This window comes from Pogoniulus pusillus, chromosome W, assembly GCF_015220805.1.
Source record: "Pogoniulus pusillus isolate bPogPus1 chromosome W, bPogPus1.pri, whole genome shotgun sequence".
Taxonomy (NCBI): domain Eukaryota; kingdom Metazoa; phylum Chordata; class Aves; order Piciformes; family Lybiidae; genus Pogoniulus; species Pogoniulus pusillus.
The window spans coordinates 5281407-5300190 of record NC_087308.1 but is presented as its reverse complement, the minus strand read 5'-3'; the positions used below and the strand labels follow the sequence as shown (position 1 = coordinate 5300190).

The 18784-nt window shown below is 46.1% G+C and overlaps 1 protein-coding gene across 8 annotated transcripts in view; it reads left to right on the top strand.

Moving 5' to 3' along the window:
- The window catches only part of LOC135192841 (chromodomain-helicase-DNA-binding protein 1), a 272474-nt gene that overhangs the window by 168900 nt on the left and 84790 nt on the right, over positions 1-18784 (top strand). The window lies entirely within an intron of this gene.

Sequence of the window (18784 nt, the reverse complement as noted above, 5' to 3'; positions counted from 1 at the left end):
AGCCCCTTTCTGTCATCTATCAGCAGTTCTGGCTGACTGGGGAAGTTCCACTTGACTAGAGGTGACACCAATTTATAAGAAAGGCTGTAGTGAGGATCTGGGAAACTGCAGACCTGTCAGTCTGACTTTAGTGCTAGGGAAGGTCATAGAGTAGATCATCTTGAAGACCATCATGCATCACATACAGGAGAGTAAGGGGATCAGGCCCAGTCAGCATGGGTTCATGAAGGGCAGGTCCTCCTTGACAAACCGGGTCACCTATGACAAGGCGACCTGCATGATGCATGAGGGAAAGGCTGTGGATGTTGTTTACATGGAATTTAGTAAAGCGTTTGACACAGTTCCCCACAGCATCATCTTGGACAAATTTGCTGCCCATGGTCTGCATGGGCACACTCTTTGCTGAGTCAAAAACTGGATGGCTGGACCCAATGAGTAAATGGAGTTAAATCCAGTTGGTGGTATTCCCCAGGGCTCAGTACTAGGGGCAGTTCTATTTAACATCTACATCAATGACCTCAATGAGGGGATTGAGTGCACCCTCAGTAAGTTTGCAGATGGTGTCAAGCTGGGTGGGAATGTTGATCTGCTGGAGGTGAGGAAGGCTCTGCAAAGGGATCTGGACAGGCTGGATCTATGGGCCAAGGCCAACTGTATAATTGTTTGGAACTGGCTGGAAAATGGGGGGCACAAGCCCCTAGAAGCATGTACAATTAAGCCTTGGATGTGAGGTCTGAGTGTATTGGAACTGCAGTAAACCACAGCACTGTGTGTGAAGAAGCTCAGAGGAATTTGTCCTTGAGCCTTCTGATAAACAGTGTCTGTGGGGCTGTGTGCAAAGCAGGAGGGAATTGGGAGGAATATGCAAATTCCAATACTTAGGTGCATTAAAAATGTTTTTGCAGTAATCGCAATTAGGGAAGATTATACATATTTAAATATTTAGATGCGCCAAGGGATAAGGAAAATACTATGCATTATGCTGTATGCGTTCCACACTTCTCACCCTAACTGAAAAGTATGTTCTTTGTAACTTGGAGTCTGATGCTCTCAATAAAGAGTTGGATTGCTCGGAAGCCTAGCTCACATTGAGCCGTCTCCCTGCTTTCCTGGTTCCCTTCTGTGTATAATGTTCAACAAGACCAAATGCAGACTCCCGCACTTCAGTGACAACCCTCCTGTGCAACATTCCATGCTTGTGGCAGAGTGGCTGGAAAGTAGCTTGACAGAGAGGGACCTAGGGGTGTTGGTTGACAGCCACTGAACCTGAGCCAGCAGTGTGCTCAGGCAGCCAAGAAGGCCAACAGCATCCTGGCCTGGATCAGCAATAGTGTGGCCAGCAAGAATAAGTGTCTTGGGTTCTAATTCAAATTCCCTGGACCAATGTCCAGGGCCAGCTGGATGGCTTTTACCTCAGCATATTGGCTGGATTCACCTTCTCCGTCTTTTGCCTCTGCAACCCTGCGTGTAGGGTTCCAGACAGCAGCCTTCCATCTCCGCTTGCTGCCTACCAGACAGCAGGATACATCTGTGAACAGAGCGTATGCCTTTTCCTCATCAGGAAGGTCACTGTATGGGGGTGGCTTCCTCGGCACGGGTCACTGTCTTCTGCTGGCTTTCCGAAGTCAGTGCCCTCTGGCCAGTTGGTGATGATCTCCACAATGCCAGGGCGCTCGAGGATCCCCATCCTAGCCCTCTGAGTTATCAGAGCCATCCACTTACTCCAAGTGGCATCTGTGGCATGGTGAGGAGTTCAACTTTTCCCTTTAAACATCCAAGTCAGGACTGGAAGCCTTGGAGCTAAAAGGAGTGGTGACTCCGTCCCAATCACCTCAGAAGCAGCTCTAAGTCACTCATAGGCAGCTAGGATTTCCTTCTCTGTGGGGGTATAATTGGCCTCTCAGCCTTTGTACGCCTTGCTCCAGAACCCGAGTGGGCGGCCTCGTGTCTCATCAGGAGCTTTCTGCCATAAGATCCAGCTAGGACCATTCTCACCGGCTGCAGTATAGAGAATGTTCTTAATCTCTGGGCCGGTTCGAACTGGTCCCAAGGCCATGGCATGGACCACCTCTCGTTTGATCTGGTCAAATGCCACCTGCTGCTCAGGTCCCCACTCAAAGTTATTTCTCTTTCATGTAACGTCAAAGAAGGGTTTCACAATTTGACTGTACCCAGGAATGTGCATCTTCCAAAAGCCCACAAACCACCAGAAAGAATTGTGTCTCCTTCTGGTTAGTGGGTTCCACCATAGTGGCCACTTTATTCACCACATCCATAGGGATGTGGCGTCGGCCATCCTGCCATCAAACTCCTAGGAACTGGATTTCTCTGGCAGGCCCTTTCACTTTCCTTCTCTTAATGGCAAAACCAGCATCCAACAGGATATTAATGATCTCACCCTTCTGGAAGACCTCCTCTGCTGTCTCACCCCATACAATGACGTCATCGATGAATTGCAGATGTTCCGGAGCACCACCCTTCTCCAGTGCAGTCTGGATGATGCTATGGCAGATTGTAGGGCTGTGCTTCCACCCTTGAGGCAGTCTGTTCCAGTGGTGCTGGACTCCTCTCCAGGTGAAAGCAAACTGAGGCCTACATTCCTCTGCAATGGGGATGGAGAAAAAAGCATTAGCAATGTCGATTGTGGCATACCATTTGGCCTCCTTCATTTCCAGTTCATACTGGAGCTCCAACATATCAGGCACGGCTGCGCTGATTGCAGGAGTCACTGCATTCAGGCCTCTGAAGTCCACAGTCAGTCTCCGTTCCCCATTCTCCTTCTGCACTGGCCATATCGGGCTGTTGAAGGGTGAGTGGCTCTTGCTGATGACAAGCTGCTTCTCCAGGCGGCGAATCAGCTGCTGTATGGGCAGCAGGGAGTCTCTGTTGGTGCGGTATTGCCTACGATGAACTACACGAGAAGCAATGGGTAACTTAACATCTTCCATTTTGTGGGTATCAACCATGGAAGGGTCATCTGACAAGCCAGGCATGATAGACAGCTGCTCTTTGTCTGCAGTCTCTACAGCTGCTATGCCAAATGCCCACTTGTTCCCTTTCGGGTCTTTAAAATACCCTTCCCGGAGAAAGTTGATCTCCAGGATGCAAGGTGCATCAGGGCCAGTTACTATGGTGTGCTTCTCCCACACATTCCCGGTGAGGCTTATCTCAGCCTGCAGCACAGTCAACTCCTGATACCCTCCTGTGACTCCTGAAATTGTAATAGTTTCTGTCCTCCTATGGCTGGAGGGTATCAGAGTGCATTGGGCACCAATGTCTACTAAAGCTCGATACTTCTCGGCTTCAGAAGTGCCAGGCCATTTCACAAACACGTCCCAATATACTCTGTTATCCCTGGCCTCCGCCTGGCTGGAGACAGGGCACCTCTAATGCTGAGCAGTGTGACCGCATGAGGCACATGGACCTGAGTTACTGGCCTCACCACCCCTTGGACGAGAGGGTTGCCCATGGGACACTGGAGCAGCCCCTCTTCTGGAGGAGTTATTCCCTGTGTTAACAGCCTGCAGTTACCTCACTCTGGCCCATAGAGCTGAGGTGGGCTGGCCATGCCATTTTTCCATGTTTTCCCTGTGTTCACACAGTGTTCTCCAAAGTGAACTCCTGGGTGTCCCCTGTCTGCTTTGGGCTGGTCTCCTATGGGGAGGAGGAGTACAGCAGTGTCTGTTCCTGACAACTGAGACCTGTACCCATTCAGAAAGTGAAGAGCAGTCATCTTCTGTCTTCTGCAGTTCAGAGACAGAGGCTTTCAGCTTGTTCATCTCCTGGGTGAGGGTTTCCACAGTTGCTATTAAGGTTTTCCTAGACACACTATCTTCATATTGTCTCAGGTCATTCACAAACTCTCTGATCATGGGAAGGTTGTTGGGGTCTCTGCCCAGCAGCAGTGCTCCCAGTGTGGGGGCATATGTGGAAGGAGCACACTGGGTCAGTGTTGTGGAACGCAGTTTCACGGGAAATTCATGGGGAAAAGGCACGAGGCTGGCTTGTAAAGACCAAGTGATTTATTGCTAAAATGCGAAGATCCCCTTCCCGAAAACTAAGTTACCCACGTGAATTCTTTGATGAGGCTAGAGTAACATTTCAGAAAATGGTAAATAAAAGACAGCCTATGATTCTTTAAAGAGTTCTTTGAGTCTTTGGAGTTGTTCAGTCTTGATTTTAAGAGTTCATCAGTCTACTCACAGTCAGCAGCTTAGCAGGGTTTCGGAGCACCACTAGGGCATTGTCCCTTTCCCCAGCCAGGATCGGGCCCAAGCAGGCCCTCGGCCTCTGAGGATCAGGCGTCAGCAGTCTTACGCCGGGCTGAGGCCGAAGCAGGCGACCACGCTGGAGCAGGCTGATCAGTCGGAACGGGCCGCAGGCAGGTAGCTGGTAGGTTGGTAGCTCGAAGCGTACCCAATCCAGGCAGACACACCATTTTTATAATGTTCAAAAGAGGTGTGCTCACCAGTTCCGACAATTTTTACGATATTTTTACAGATTGGTACAAAGTTATAATCAACCTGTATAATGGGGCAATTCTTACCCAAACAACCTGTAGGACCACCCAAAGTTCGGCCCATCAGCAGGTGGTCAGTGTGCATGAGAACCAAGGCCGAAAGCTGGAAAACATTGGCCGATGTTTACCTTTTATCTTCCCTAGGGAAGAAACTTCTCATGGGACTAGAAGATTGTTTTGGTTTTACGATGCTCTTGGCTTACAATGTGAGACACTGTAACTTACATGACATGGGGACCTTTCAGGGGCTTTGCCACCCTCCATAACAGTCAGTTTCTTTAAGAGGGCTGGCTTCATGCGGACATCATCAGGGTCCGGGGGCATCTGGCCATCTCCATAGATTATCTCCTGTACGGCCATTTGCCTCAGGTATGTGATACCCTGTTCCATATCTGTCCACTTAAGGGGATGGAAAATCATGTCATCCTTGGAGGGATATCTGTATCTCACAGCTATGAGAAGCCTGGCCCAAAGTGAGTGAGTGCCATCCAGCCTCCCCAGCTCTTTATCTACACCCCCATCCCTCGACAAGGATCCCAACTGTTTAGCCTCCCTCTCATCTAGGTCCACAGTTTCTGCTCCTGCATCCCAACATCTCAAAAGCCAGGCTAAAAGGCTTTGCCCATTGGCCCTTGCATATTCCTGCCTTGTGTGCCTGATTTCCTTTCTGGGCATGGAGCTGATAACTATAACTCTATTATCAGATCCATTTCCAGCTGGTTGCTGTTGCTGGGGAGTACTGCTTCCCGACGAGGTTCCTTGCCCCGGGTCTGTGGAAGGGCTCGGGTTTCTAGCTTGTCGTGTGGTGATTGGAGCGAGATGGACAGGACTGGGCTGTGGGGGCAGGGTCCGGGGGGCTGCTCTGGGCGGCACCAGGGGTGGAATTCTGGGTGGAGCCTGGGGCGGAACTGCGCTAGGAGATGTGGCTGTGCTCGGGACAGGGGCTGCCTGACCCGTCAGACCGGTCTGACCAGGCGCCACCCCACACCCCCCCCCCCCCCCCCCCCCGCAGCTGCAGCCACAGCACCGCGGGCCACACCTCCCCCTAAGTGTTTTAATGGCCGCGGCTACACGGTTTCCATGTGTTCCAGCTCAGAACTGCAATATACCCTCCCAAAACCACATTTAAACACAGTGAAATAACTGCTATCCAGTACCATTTTCCCCCAAAAATATCTGGAGCTTCTGTGTCCCAACACACATACTCAGAGTGATTCCATGTTTCAGAAACATTCCTAAACACAGTTAGATTCCTAACAATTCAGGAAATATGCATAGACCTGGACAGGCAAATTCTTAGAAAATTCCCAAACCATATCAATGACTATCCAGAAGACATGGTAACTTACAAACTTCAGCATCCAAGACCAAAACAGCCATCCAAAAGCCTGAATTATTAACACTCTTAGAATATCCAAATCTTGTCTGAAATAATTCTTTCTACCTAGCTCCACGTTGGGTGCCAAATAAATTGTCTTGGGTTCTAATTCAAATTCCCAGAGACTCTAATAAATTTGATAGACCAAATAACTATTTGTAGAGTGCCCTCCCCTCTCCCCCCTTCTTTCCCAAAGGAAGGGATTAGATATAGGGAGAGAGAGAGTTAAACGCGCCCGAATAAATCAATCTCACTCGATTTGGAAGTTAAAAGGAAAAGTTTAACAATAACTTAGAAGAGGTATCTGAGGTAGGGAAGTTTACAAAAGATAGGGAAGGGGAAAAATAGCAAATAATACAAAATGTATAAATACAACCCGAGTTGTGTGATGGTGGCTTTGTCTACCACGTGGTATGCTGGTATGCAGGTAGTGGAGAGAGGTGCTGAGAATGAGGTAGGGGGAGCAGCAGAGAGAGAGAGAGAACAGGAAGTCGTCCCTCCCTTTTTATAGGATAGGAAGTGGGGGGGAGTGAGCTAACCATCACCTGGTGGTGTGACCCACCCCTGGGGAGGGGTCAAGACCCCTAGGGTCAGGTCCCTATACAGTAGGGAAGTGATCGTGCCCCTGTACTGGGCACTGGTGAAGTACCTTGAGTATTGTGTTCAGTTTTGGGCCCCTCACTACAGGAAGGACATTGCGGTGCTAAAACATGTCCAGAGAAGGGCAACAAGGCTGTTGAAGAGTCTTGAACATAAGTCCTACAAGGGGCAGATGAGGGAACTAGGATTGTTTAGTCTAGAGAAGAGGAGGCTGAGGGGAGACCTCCTTGCTCTCTACAACTATCTGAAAGGAGGTTGGAGTGAGGTGGGTGTTGGTTTCATGTCTCAACTAACAATAGGACAAGAGGAAATGGCTTCAAGTTTCACCAGGGGAGGGTTACGTTGGATATTACAAAATATTTCTTCACCAAAAGCATCATCAGGCACTGGAACAGGCTGCCCAGGCAAGTGGTGGAGTCACCATCCCTTAAAGTGTTTAAAACATTTTTGGATGAAGAGCTTAGGGACATGATCTAACAGTTGTGTTGTGATAGTTTGAGGCTGTTAAAATTGAGCCACCATAAACTTAGAGATAAATTTAAGGAGTTTTATTTTGGCAAGCAAGAAGCAGTGCTGGGCGCAGGGGAGTTTATCTCCGCAGCTGCGCACTGTACACACGCGGTTGCAGGATTTTTATTTCCCGCTCACATACATATTTATAAAGCAGTTTAATACATAATCAAACAATTCCCGAGGAGTTTGTGTTTTTTCCTGGATGTGCTAGTTTGAAGCAAGCTAGAATGTTTTGGTGAAAAGAACTAGATAATTTATCTGTGAAAAGGAAAACAATTGTGTCTCCTTCCCTCGTCAGTCTCGCTGAGAGTTCTGGGAAGAAGAAGTAAAAACATTAGATAACATTCTCTATTTTGTCTCTCACTCTGCCTTTGTCTTCAGACCTAGCCACATCTCCTTAACCTCACTGCCACTAACCTTCCTTCTTAACCTCTTGGCTGCACCTCTATTCTTTTCTCAGGATTGGGGTAAGGTTGAGAGGGCAAGGGGAGGTGTTGGGGTGGTTTGAGAACCCCTCCTGGGGACTCAGGTTTCTGGGAGGGGAGTTGTGCTTCTGTATTACTTATCCTTTGTATATTTCTGTATATAACTGTATAGATTGTAAATAGCTGCTTGTGTATTGTGCTGCTGTAAAATAAATAGCTTCATTTATATTCCTGGAGGCCTTCTGAGTTAGCTGGGGCAATTTCAAAAGTGTGGGGGGGCGGATAACATCCAAACCATCACACTGGAACTGTTGTGCATGCCTGCTAATCCTCCTGGGGGTCTCTCTGGTGGTTGTGAGGCTGAAGTAACAAGTCTTCCTCAGGTGTCATTGTGACTCAGCTATTTGCATCTTCACAGTCGCGTGCTTTACGGTCTCTTATCTAGCATGCTCATGGCGCTTTCCATTATCGCCCATCCGTAGCCTTGCTTAGTTAGCTCTGGCACATCCCTGTTTTGTTCACGTCCCACATTGACAGGCTGCTATCGCTCACAGCACTTTCTGTTATCACTTGTAGGTTCCAATGTCTCCACCTAGTTAGCTTTGACACACCCTGCTCTGCCATTCTCATGTTGACACAGGTACCATTTTTCACAATCCCCCATTTTCTTTTTGATCATATTTACCCGTGTCAGTGCTTCCATCCTTCTAAGTACTCTTTCCACTCGACCTTGGCTCCCTTCTTCCTTTTTCTTGAGGACATACATCTTTACGCCTGACCCTCCCCAGTCTCCCTGTGGTATAGTCACCTGCATTTCTTGTACTGGTGACTGGATCAAGCGAATAAAGCAAGGAATCATGCATGGCAAGAATACCAATCCTCCAAAAACACATAAAAGAATAAACCCCACTCATTTCCACCAAGCTTTTGATAACAGAAAGAAGGCTGGTTGTATTATTCCAATAGTATAGACCCCCTTCCACTTTCCTGGCAATTCTGCATAGGCCCTCTTTCCACAAACCCAGAATAACCCATCTGGTGCTTGCCATGCAGAATCACTCCTTTGAGGATTTTCCCAAAAATTCTTTAGTCCAATTATCTCCATGAAAGGGTTACTGTTATTTTGCAAATGATAACACACAGTTTCATTAATACAGTTCTTGCTCCAATATCCCTCAGGGCTATGTGGCCACCAATGTGAGGCAGAACTACCATTAGTTGTTAACAGGTTCCTACAACCTAATTCTCCTACCCCTTTTCGGAATACCTCTCCTTTTTGCTTAATACAGTAATGCCCAATTACCTGATTGTTTAAAATCCACCCCTCAGGTCGTATGATTCACGTAACGGGGGCCAAGGCGGGTGCCGGGGTGTGCTAGTTTGAAGCTAGCTAGAATGTTTTGGTGAGAAGAACTAGATTACAGGCTGTGAAAGAAAAACAATGGTGATGTCTACTTTGCTCACAGTCTTGCTGAACAGGAAATGAAAACATTAGATAACACTCTCACCATTTTCTCTCACTCGGGCTGCTGACTGAGCTGCATCTCTCTAACACCATTTGGACTAACCCACCTTTGCTTCTTTACCTCTTGGCCGAACCTCTATTCTTCCTTGGGACTGGGGTAAGGTTGAGAGGGGTAGGGGGAACGTGAAGGGGGTGGTTGAGATCCCCTCCTGGGGACTCAGGTTTCTGGGAGGGGAGTTGTGTTTCTGTATTACCTTTTTACCTTGTATATTTATGTATATAACTGTGTATACTGTAAATATCTGCCTGTATATTGTGCTAGCTGTAAATAAATAGCTTCATTCATATTTCCAGAGCTGGCTGAGTCTGCTCGGGACCCACGGTTATTCCAATTTATAATCCTTGTCCCTAACGGGCTCTCTGGGGGAATGTCTGGTAATCTCTTTTTTGAATTCTTGGGTCCTTTCTATATTCCCACCCCTTGGAGGCGGTTTGTCTCATGGCTGTCCAGTCGCGTGTGCACTTGCTTCGGTTCTTCATCAGCCAAGCCTCTTGTGAGGAATTGGAACGACGGTTAGAAAACCTTCTGCATTTGCTTTGGAACTATGTTCCGTCTCATTCACACACTTTCAGACAGCCTAATCCCACCCAAACGAACGGTATACGCTTTATACTCACACTCCAAGGCTTCCTCGTTCGGATCTTCGCGTGCAGAATTACGGGTCTCAACGTATCTCTTGCTGTTGAACTCACAAATTTCTAAGGGTTTTTTTTTTTTTCTTGCTTGCCTTTCCGGGTCTAAAATATCACTGTCAGTTTGCAGCCTAAGTTTGGTAGGAGGGTCTGCAAAAAAGGCAGAGCTGCACCTTTCCATCCTATGTTCTTAGTCTGCAGAGTTTTGGTGATCCCGGATGAGCCCCCAAATTGTTAAAATTGACCCACCAAAAACTTAGAGATAAGTTTAAGGAGTTTTATTTTGGCAAGCAAGAAGCAGCAGTGGGCGCACTGAGAATTATCTGATCTAATCTAAACCAATATTTACACTAATGAATATTACAAGTTCAGTACACACTTCATTCCGTCTATCTCAGATGTAGGGGATTCAGAAGCTCAGAACAGTTTGTCTCCTCACAGATGAGACAAGAACAGGGACTCCCAGGTGACGTTGGGTTCGTGCTCACGGACTGCAGATACTGCCGTAGACTCTTTTCATTGGACGCCAAAGGTACCTAGAACAGAAAACTCCTAACAGCTTGTATTAAACACACTGAATTTAGACTCTCTCAGCTCAAATTAGATTTCTCTGTGGAATACACTGGATTTCACCATTCTCCTGCATTACCCAGTAGGTGTGACCAGGACCTTCAGCAGACACCACCCCTCAGACAGGTTTCCCTTCGCCCAAAGGTGAAAATACCCAAACAGTTTTCCCTAACAGATTCTTTTCATGTGCAACAGGAACTTTATCACCGTCTACTGTTTGGACCAAGTCTGAGTGTGCAGGTTCTGCTCTGTTTACTGAACCTCTACTATTTACCAACCAGGTAGCTTGTGCTAAATATTTGTCCCAGTTTTTCAGAGTTCCACCCACCATGGCCTTTAGGGTGGTTTTCAGCAAACCATTGTAGCGCTCAATCTTCCCTGAAGCTAGTGCATAGTAGGGTATGTGGTAGATCCACTAAATACTGTGCTCTTTGACCCAATTTTTCACTAGATTGTTCTTGAAATGAGTGCCATTGTCTGACTCAATTCTCTCTGGAGTTCCATGTCTCCACATGATTTGTCTCTCCAGGCCAAGAATGGTGTTACGTGCATGTGGAACTGGATAGGTTTCCAGCCATTCGGTGCTGGCCTCTACCATTGTTAGCACATACTGCTTGCCAGAACAAGATCGAGGTAAAGTGATGTAGTCAATCTGCCAGGCTTCACCATACTTGTACTTTGACCATCTCTCACCATACCATAAGGGCTTGATTTGCTTAGCCTGCTTAATAGCACTACAAATGTCACAGTCATGGATGACTTAGGAGATAGAGTCCATGGACAAGTCAATTGACCTATCGTGTACCCATCGGTATGTTGCATCTCTGCCTTGATGTCCAGATGAATCATGGACTCACTGAGCTAAGAACAGTTCACCTCGGTGTTTACAATCAAGGTCAAGATCAGAGTTTGTATCAATTTGAGAAATCATAGCAGCTTGTTCTCCCTGGTGGTTGTGTTGGTGTTTCTCAGTGGCTCTGCTCTTGGGCATGAGCGCGCCTATGTGCAGCACCTTCACTGGCATTCTCTCCAGTCGTGCAGCCCTGACATAGATCAGAACACCAAATAGGCTTTCCTTTCCTCTGCCAACCCTTGTTTTTCCAGTATTTCAGCCAACCCCATAGAGCATTGGCTACCATCCATGAGTCGGTGTAGAGATAAAGGATAGGCCAATTCTCATGTTCAGCCACATCAAGAGCAAGTTGGACAGCTTTTACCTCAGCGAACTGACTGGATTCTCCTTCTCCATCTCTCGCTTTGGTAACTCTCCTGGTAGGACTCCAGACTGCTGACTTCCATCTTTGCTTGTTCCCAACAAGACAACAGGAACCATTTGTGAACAAAGGACAGTTCTTTTCCTGATCAGAGATCACCATACGGAGGAGCGTCTTCAGCACGGGTTATTTTCTCCTCTGGAGGTTTGGTACAGTCTGTGCCTTCCGGCCAGTTGGTGATCACCTGCACCAGACCAGGTCGGTCAAGTTCATCCATTCGTGATCGTTGGGTTATCAAAGCCATCCATTTAGACCAGGTTGCATCTGTGGCATGATGCGGTGATGAACCTTTGCCTTTGAACATCCAGTTTAGAACTGGCAATCTAGGAGCTAACAGCAACTGTGACTCAGTTCCAATCACTTCAGAAGCTGCTTTCACCCCTTCATAGGCTGCTAGTATCTCTTTCTCAGTTGCGGTGTAATTTGCCTCTGAACCTCTGTAGCTATGACCCCAGAAACCAAGTAGATGACCACGTGTCTCACCACGTGTCTCATTTGGAGCTCTCTGCCAAAGACTCCAAGTTGGACCGCCGTCACTGGCAACCGTGTACAGAATGTTTTTAATGGCTGGACCAGATCGCACAGGTCCCAAGCCCACTGCACGGACTACTTGTCGTTTGATCTGATCAAAGGTTGCTTGTTGTTCAGGTCCGCACTCGAAATTGTTTCTCTTACAAGTCACATCGTGCAGAGGTTTGACAATTTGACTGAAACCAGGAATGTGTAGTCTCCAAAATCCCACTGCATCTAAGAAAGATAGAGTGTCCTTCTTATTGGTGGGAACTGCCATGCTGGAGTCTTTGTTGATCACATCCTGTGGAATGTGACGGTGACCATCCTGCCACCGCGCTCCCAGAAACTGAATTTCTCTGGCAGGTCCTTTGACCTTGTCTCTCTCAATAGCAAAACCTGCTTGCAACAGAATGTAGATGATTTTGTTACCTTTCTCAAAGACTTCCTCAGCAGTTTGGCCCCACAAAATGATGTCGTCGATGTACTGGATGTGCTCTGGAGCTTTACCTTTCTCCAGTGCATTGTGGATGACTGAGTGACAGATGGTTGAGCTGTGTTTCCACCCCTGAGGCAAACGGTTGAACTGGTACTGGATTCCTCTCCTGGTGAATGCAAACTGAGGCCTGCACTCCTTTGCTACGGGAATAAAGAAAACATTAGCAATGTCTATGGTAGCATACCATATAGCCTCCTTCGATTGTGTCGTAGGTTGTTTTTTTTAAAAGAGAGCATGACAGAAATTAAACTCTCAAAATCAAATTGGAGAGAAAATACAGAATTCTATTTGGAGAGAGAATACAGCAACAGACATTACAGAGCTGTGATGGTTTGGGGGTTACCCCGCCCCTCCCACACTTTTGAATTTGCCCCAGCTAACTCAGACGGACCCTGGGAATATAGATGAAGCAATTTATTTACAGCTAGCAGAATTTACAAGCAGCTATTTACAATATATACAGTTATATACAATTATATACAGAAATATACAAAGGATAAACGATATGAAAGCACAACTCCCCTCCCAGAAACCTGAGTCCCCAGGAGGGGCTCTCAAACCACCCCAACACCTCCCCCCGGCCCTCTCAACCTTACCCCAGTTCTCAGGAAGAAGAGAGGTGCAGCCAAGAGGTTAGGGAGCAAGGTTAGTAGGAGCAGGGTTAATGAGATGTGACCAGGTCTAAGGCAAAAGCAAGAGTGAGAGACAAAATGGAGAATGTTTTCTTCTTCTTCCCAGAGTTCTCAGCGTGACTGTGAGAGAAGTAGACACAATTGTTTTTCATTTCACTGCCTGTTATCTAGTTCTTTTACCAAAACATCCCAGCTTGCTTCAAACTAGCACAAGAGCAATTACAATGGCAAACCTCCTTGAACTTTCCCCCATCCCCAAAAACTAAATCTACACTCCCCAGTGCTCCAATCCTCCCCCCTCCCCAACGCCTCCACCATCCAAGAGGACTACTGCTTACATGATTCCCGATAAATTGGCTCCTGCCACACGGGGAAGAGGAGGAGGAAAGGAGAGCGAACTGACCTTGTTGTCAGTCTATAAATAGATAGCAGAATTATGGGATTGAATAAAAATCTTCTAGTCCCAGGAAATTTTTTTTAACCCTATAGCCTCAACCTGGGACAGATTCAAGCTCGTACTGGAGTTCCAGCATATCTGGCACAACTGCGCTAATGGGTGGAGTCACCTCGTAGAGGGCACGAAAATCAACTGTCAGTCTCCAGTCTCCGTTAGACTTGTGCACAGGCCAGATGGGACTGCTGAAAGGTGAATGAGCTTTCTCGATGAAAGCCTGACTCTCCAGTTGACGAATCTGCTGATGAATGGGCAACAAAGAGTCACCGTTAGTTCTGTACTACCTGTGGTGAACAGTTTGAGTAGCAATTGGCACTTCCAGCTCCTCTATGTCATGATGTCCCACAACTGCAGATTCATCTGAAAGTTCAGGTCTAATGGACAATTTCAATTTACCATCCTCAGTCTCTACAGATGCTATTCCAAAAGCCCACTTGTGACCCTTAGGATCTTTGAAACAACCTTGTCTCAAAAAAGTCAATTCCCAAAATGCAAGGCGCATCAGGACCAGTTACAATAGTATGTATCTTCCACTCTTTACCAGTTAAACTGATCTCAGCCTGTATCTTAGTTAACTCTTGAGATCCACCAGTGATTCCAAAAATAGATATGGACTCTGTCCCTTTACAATTTGATGGCAATAAAGTACACTGAGCACCTGTGTCAACTAAAGCCCTGTATTTCCGAACTTTTGAACTGCCAGGCCACCTAATGAATACATTCCAATAGATTCGGTTCTCTCCACTATCCCTTTCCTCCTCCTGGCTGGAGGCAGGGCACCCCTAATGCTGAACATGGCATGTAGGGTGTACACAATGATTGGCGTTGTTGTGAGAGAAATTGCAGTTGTTGGAATAATTGCAGTTGCTCTGGGGAGCTGAAGAAGTGACAGCTACTTTTCTGGCATTGCTGCCTCTGTTTCTGCCACTCTGCAGTTCCCTTACTCTTTTTGAAAGAGCTGAAGTAGGTTGGCCATCCCACTTGTTCATGTTCTCACTGTTTTGGTCACGCAGAGTTATCCACAGTGACGCACGTGATTGCTGATGTCTAGGTGGAATTTGTCTCCTCCTGGGCTGGAATTGCCTTGCAGGAGGTGGGCGTCTGTTCCTGATGGCAGAAACATGCACCCATTCAGATGATGCAGGAATGGTATCCTTATCCAGTTTGGAAATGGAGGTTTTAAGGTCCTCCTTGACTTCTTTCATGCTGTCTTTAATCTCTGTGGTCATAGTTTTTACGGCAGAGACTAAGGCAGAAGTGGGAAGCTGTCTTCTATCTGCCTGAGGTGGTCAGTGAACTCACCAACAGTGAAAGACCTTCCATTATCAATCCTTGAAAGAAAACTGCTAGCCAAGATGTTAGCATAGGATGAAGGTGCAAGATTAATAAGCTTCTTCATGAGACCTGTTCCAAGAGGAATGTCATCAGGCTGATGTGTGCCATGATCTCCATAAAGCACTTCCTTCACAGCAAACTCCTTCAGAAGCTTAATTCCCTGCTCAATGGTGTTCCACTTGGTTGCCCATGGCAGATCATCTCGGGAAGGATATCTCATAGCCACAGCCAACAGAAGGCGTGTCCACAAGCTAACCTTACCAAGAGGACTTGCTAGGTATTTGTCTACTCCGCTGTCCTTGGTGAGTGGTCCTAGCTGCTTGGCAGACTTATCTCCTACCTGCAGGGCATTGGCACCAATGCTACGGCATCTCACTAGCCAACTTAGGATTGGCTCTCCTGATTCCCTTGTGTATTCCTTTCTAACTTCTCTGACCTCTCTGAGGGGATCGTTGGAATCCTGTATGTCATCCTTCTCCTGTTCCTCTTGTTGATCTGGATGTCCCTGGCCTAGAAACAGAACTTTCCTCATAGCACTCTTAAACTCCTCGGAACAATCCTCTTTCTTGGCAGCCAACATCACAGCGCTCCTCTCAGCAGAGTACTGTGATCTAACTATGTTCACCAAATCCTGAAGGCTATGTCTCCTCTTCCTCCTCTTGCTCACCAGAGGCCCCCTCTCTTACGTTCTCCTTTGAGTCACACTTTGTCAAATGTGGTGTCTTAGCTTTCGCCTTAGCAGGTGCCAAAAAGGCTTGCTGCGCAGCAACAGACTTTGTCGTGTCTACTGGAGGGTTTGAATTATTGGAGGTCTGACCTGAAGCCTGTGAGTTCAGATCTGCCTTAGAGCTAGAAGGGTTCTGGTTGTCTGCTGGATGGGGATTTGAACTGTCTGAGTTAGTGTTACTATTGTTAATAGTAGAAGGAACGTTCTGGCTTTGATTATTTCCCTGTACTCCTGGGATGCCTGCCAATCCTGCCGTGTTATCATTCCCACTAGGAACATCGGCAGCTTTCCCAGAATCTGGAGAAGGAGGTGTAGTGGCTGTCCCTTTCTGGGAAGGAGGTGTTGTTCTTTGCTGTGCCCCTGAGTTATCTTTGGTTTGGTTTGGTTCGCTTTGTTTATGTGACACTGTCCCTTTCTTTTTGGACACAGACAGTTTCCTAGTTCTTATAGGCATTGCATTTGAATTTTTCACACAAAATGTTAAAAGTATTATAAAATTAAAATTTATAAGACCTACGATCACACACAATAGCAATGCCACAGTTTGACGTTAATAAAATTCTGAACGAGGGTCTGGCATCTCAGTTTTGGGCTAGATAACTCTCATCAGTGCGGTAGATAAAGCAAAAGCGGTACTTTCATTGCCTGTAATATTATTGATAAATACCCCTGTAATGTTAATGGTAAAATTTTCAGTGACATTAAAACCGGCATACCCAAGAATGAGATCACCCCAGGACCAGAAAATGCTTGTAAGTTTAGCTTTGACCTTCTTAAAAATTATATTAAGGAAGAAATAACCAATGTGGGCTTTGATCCAATTCTACACAAGAAAACAGAAAACAGGCCACACAGTAGCCCCCACTAAGTAAAATAGCTGCTTCATTAGCTTCATTCTGATTCCCAGAATTAATTAACAATCACTCAAAATGAATTTGCCCCACATTGGGGAGCCAAATAAAAGTATGTGATGGTTTGGGTGTTCCCCGCCCCACCACACTTTAGAAATCACCCAGACTAGGCTCAGTCAGCTCTGGAAATATGAATAAACTATTTATTTACAGCAGCACAATATACAAGCAGATATTTTCAATATATACAGTTATATACAGAAATATACAAGGTAAAAGGTAATACAGAAACACAACTCCCCTCCCAGAAACCTGAGTCCCCAGGAGGGGCTCTCAACCACCCCTTCACCTTCCCCCTGCCCCTCTCAACCTTACCCCAGACTTAAAGAAGAATAGAGGTTCGGCCAAGAGGTTAAGCAAAGTAGGTTAGGCCAAATGAAGGTCGAGAGTGTTATCTAATGTTTTTGTTTTCTTCTTCAGCAAGACTCTGAGGGGAGTAGACATCACCTTTGTTTTCCTTTCACAGCCTATGATCTAGTTTTTCTCACCAAAACATTCTAGCTAGCTTCAAACTAGCATAGGATTGTTTGTCATGTCTTATTCAGCACTGTAGTTTCTCCCTATGGCTGTAGCAGGTGAGCCATAGGTATTCTGTATATACCTTTGTTGTGTTTTTTTTAAAGAGAGACGACAGAAATTAAACTGTCAAATCAAATTGGAGAGAAAATACATAATTATATTTAAATAGAGAGAAAATACAGTGATAGACATTACAAAGCAATTACCCCATCCATGGGAAACCCCCTTGAATTTTTCCCCATACCAAAAAAACTAAATCTACTCTCCCCAGTGCTCCAATCCCCCCTCCGCCATCCAAAGAGGCCTACTGCTTACATGTTCTTCCCAATAGATTGGCTCCCCACACAGACACAGGGCAGGAGGAGGAGGAAAGGAGAACAAACTGACCTTGTTGTGAGTCTATAAAGAGATAGTAGAATTATAGGATTGAATAACAATCTTCTAGTCCCCAGAAAAAAAATTTAACCCTATAGCCTCAACCTGAGACAACCTCTCTCGTGATGGTTTTAGTGTTTAAGTGATAATAAAAGTATTGAAACTGTACCCAGATGAGGGTTACCTATATGTGAGAGCGTTGCCTGGTCCCAAAGAACTCACTGGAACACTTTGAACATTTTTCTTTTAGCCCTTTTGGAAGAGGTAAAAGAGAAATCTGCCTCACTCTAAGATATGTACAGGGAGATGTTAGGTTATGGCTGGATTCAATGATCTTAAGGTCTTTTCCAACCAAACAATGCTATGATTTTATGTTACTGCCATTCAGGTTTAATGGGTCTACTGTGCTTTTATCTAAATATTCTAAGAGACTGATCCAAAATTTCCAGGGCAACTTGTATGTGGCTAGATGACTGAAAATCACTTGACTTCCATGTACAATTGCACTTCTCTGTTCACGTCCACACAATGTACTTTGCAAAAACTGTCTTATTAAAGATTGCTTTAAGCTGTAGTTAGTGCAACATGTAGTGCAGCTGCTTAATGGCATGAACTGGTAATGGAACAGCTTCACTAATTTTTGAGTTATCCCTTGTAGTGGGTTTGGGCTAAACTGAGGTTAATTTTTGTCAAAGCATCTTTCTAGTGCTGTGCTTTGCGGTACTGTAGCTGAGTGTTGATAACACACCAGTGTTTTGGCTACTGCTGAGCCAAGCACCCAGGTTGTGCTTTTCCAACATTTTCCTGCCCCGAGAGTATGCTAAGGGGACACAGCCGAGCCAGCCAACCCAAACTGGCCAAAGGGATATTCCATGCCATACAATGTTAGCTCAGATATAAGAACAACGTGAAAGAGGGAAATTGGAGTGATTCTTCCATACTGTCTGCCCTCCAAGAGGAACCATTAAGCATAGAGAGCTCTGCTTCCCAAGGCCAACCATCATCCTGCTGATGGGAAGTAGAGACCAACTCCCTCTGCTTTTGCTTCTGTGCAATCTATTGCTTTGCTTATTATTATTAAATTGCTTCTATCTTATCAGTGGCTTTTGTTATATTTTCCCCTGTCTATTTAAGAAGGGGAGTGATAGAGTGGCTTTGGCAGGCATTTGGTCCCCAGCCGGGGGGGCAAAGTGATGGCAATGTTCTCCAAAACCCCTTATGTTTTTGAGTTTGGATACACAGACTTTCTCTCCTTCTTAGGGGGAGCAATTCTAGATTGGGCTTGCATATAAAACTTTTTTCTTTGGCCAGGCCCTTGTCTTGGGTTCTAATTCAAATTGCCAGAGACTCTAATAAATTTGATAGACCCAATAACAATTTGTAAA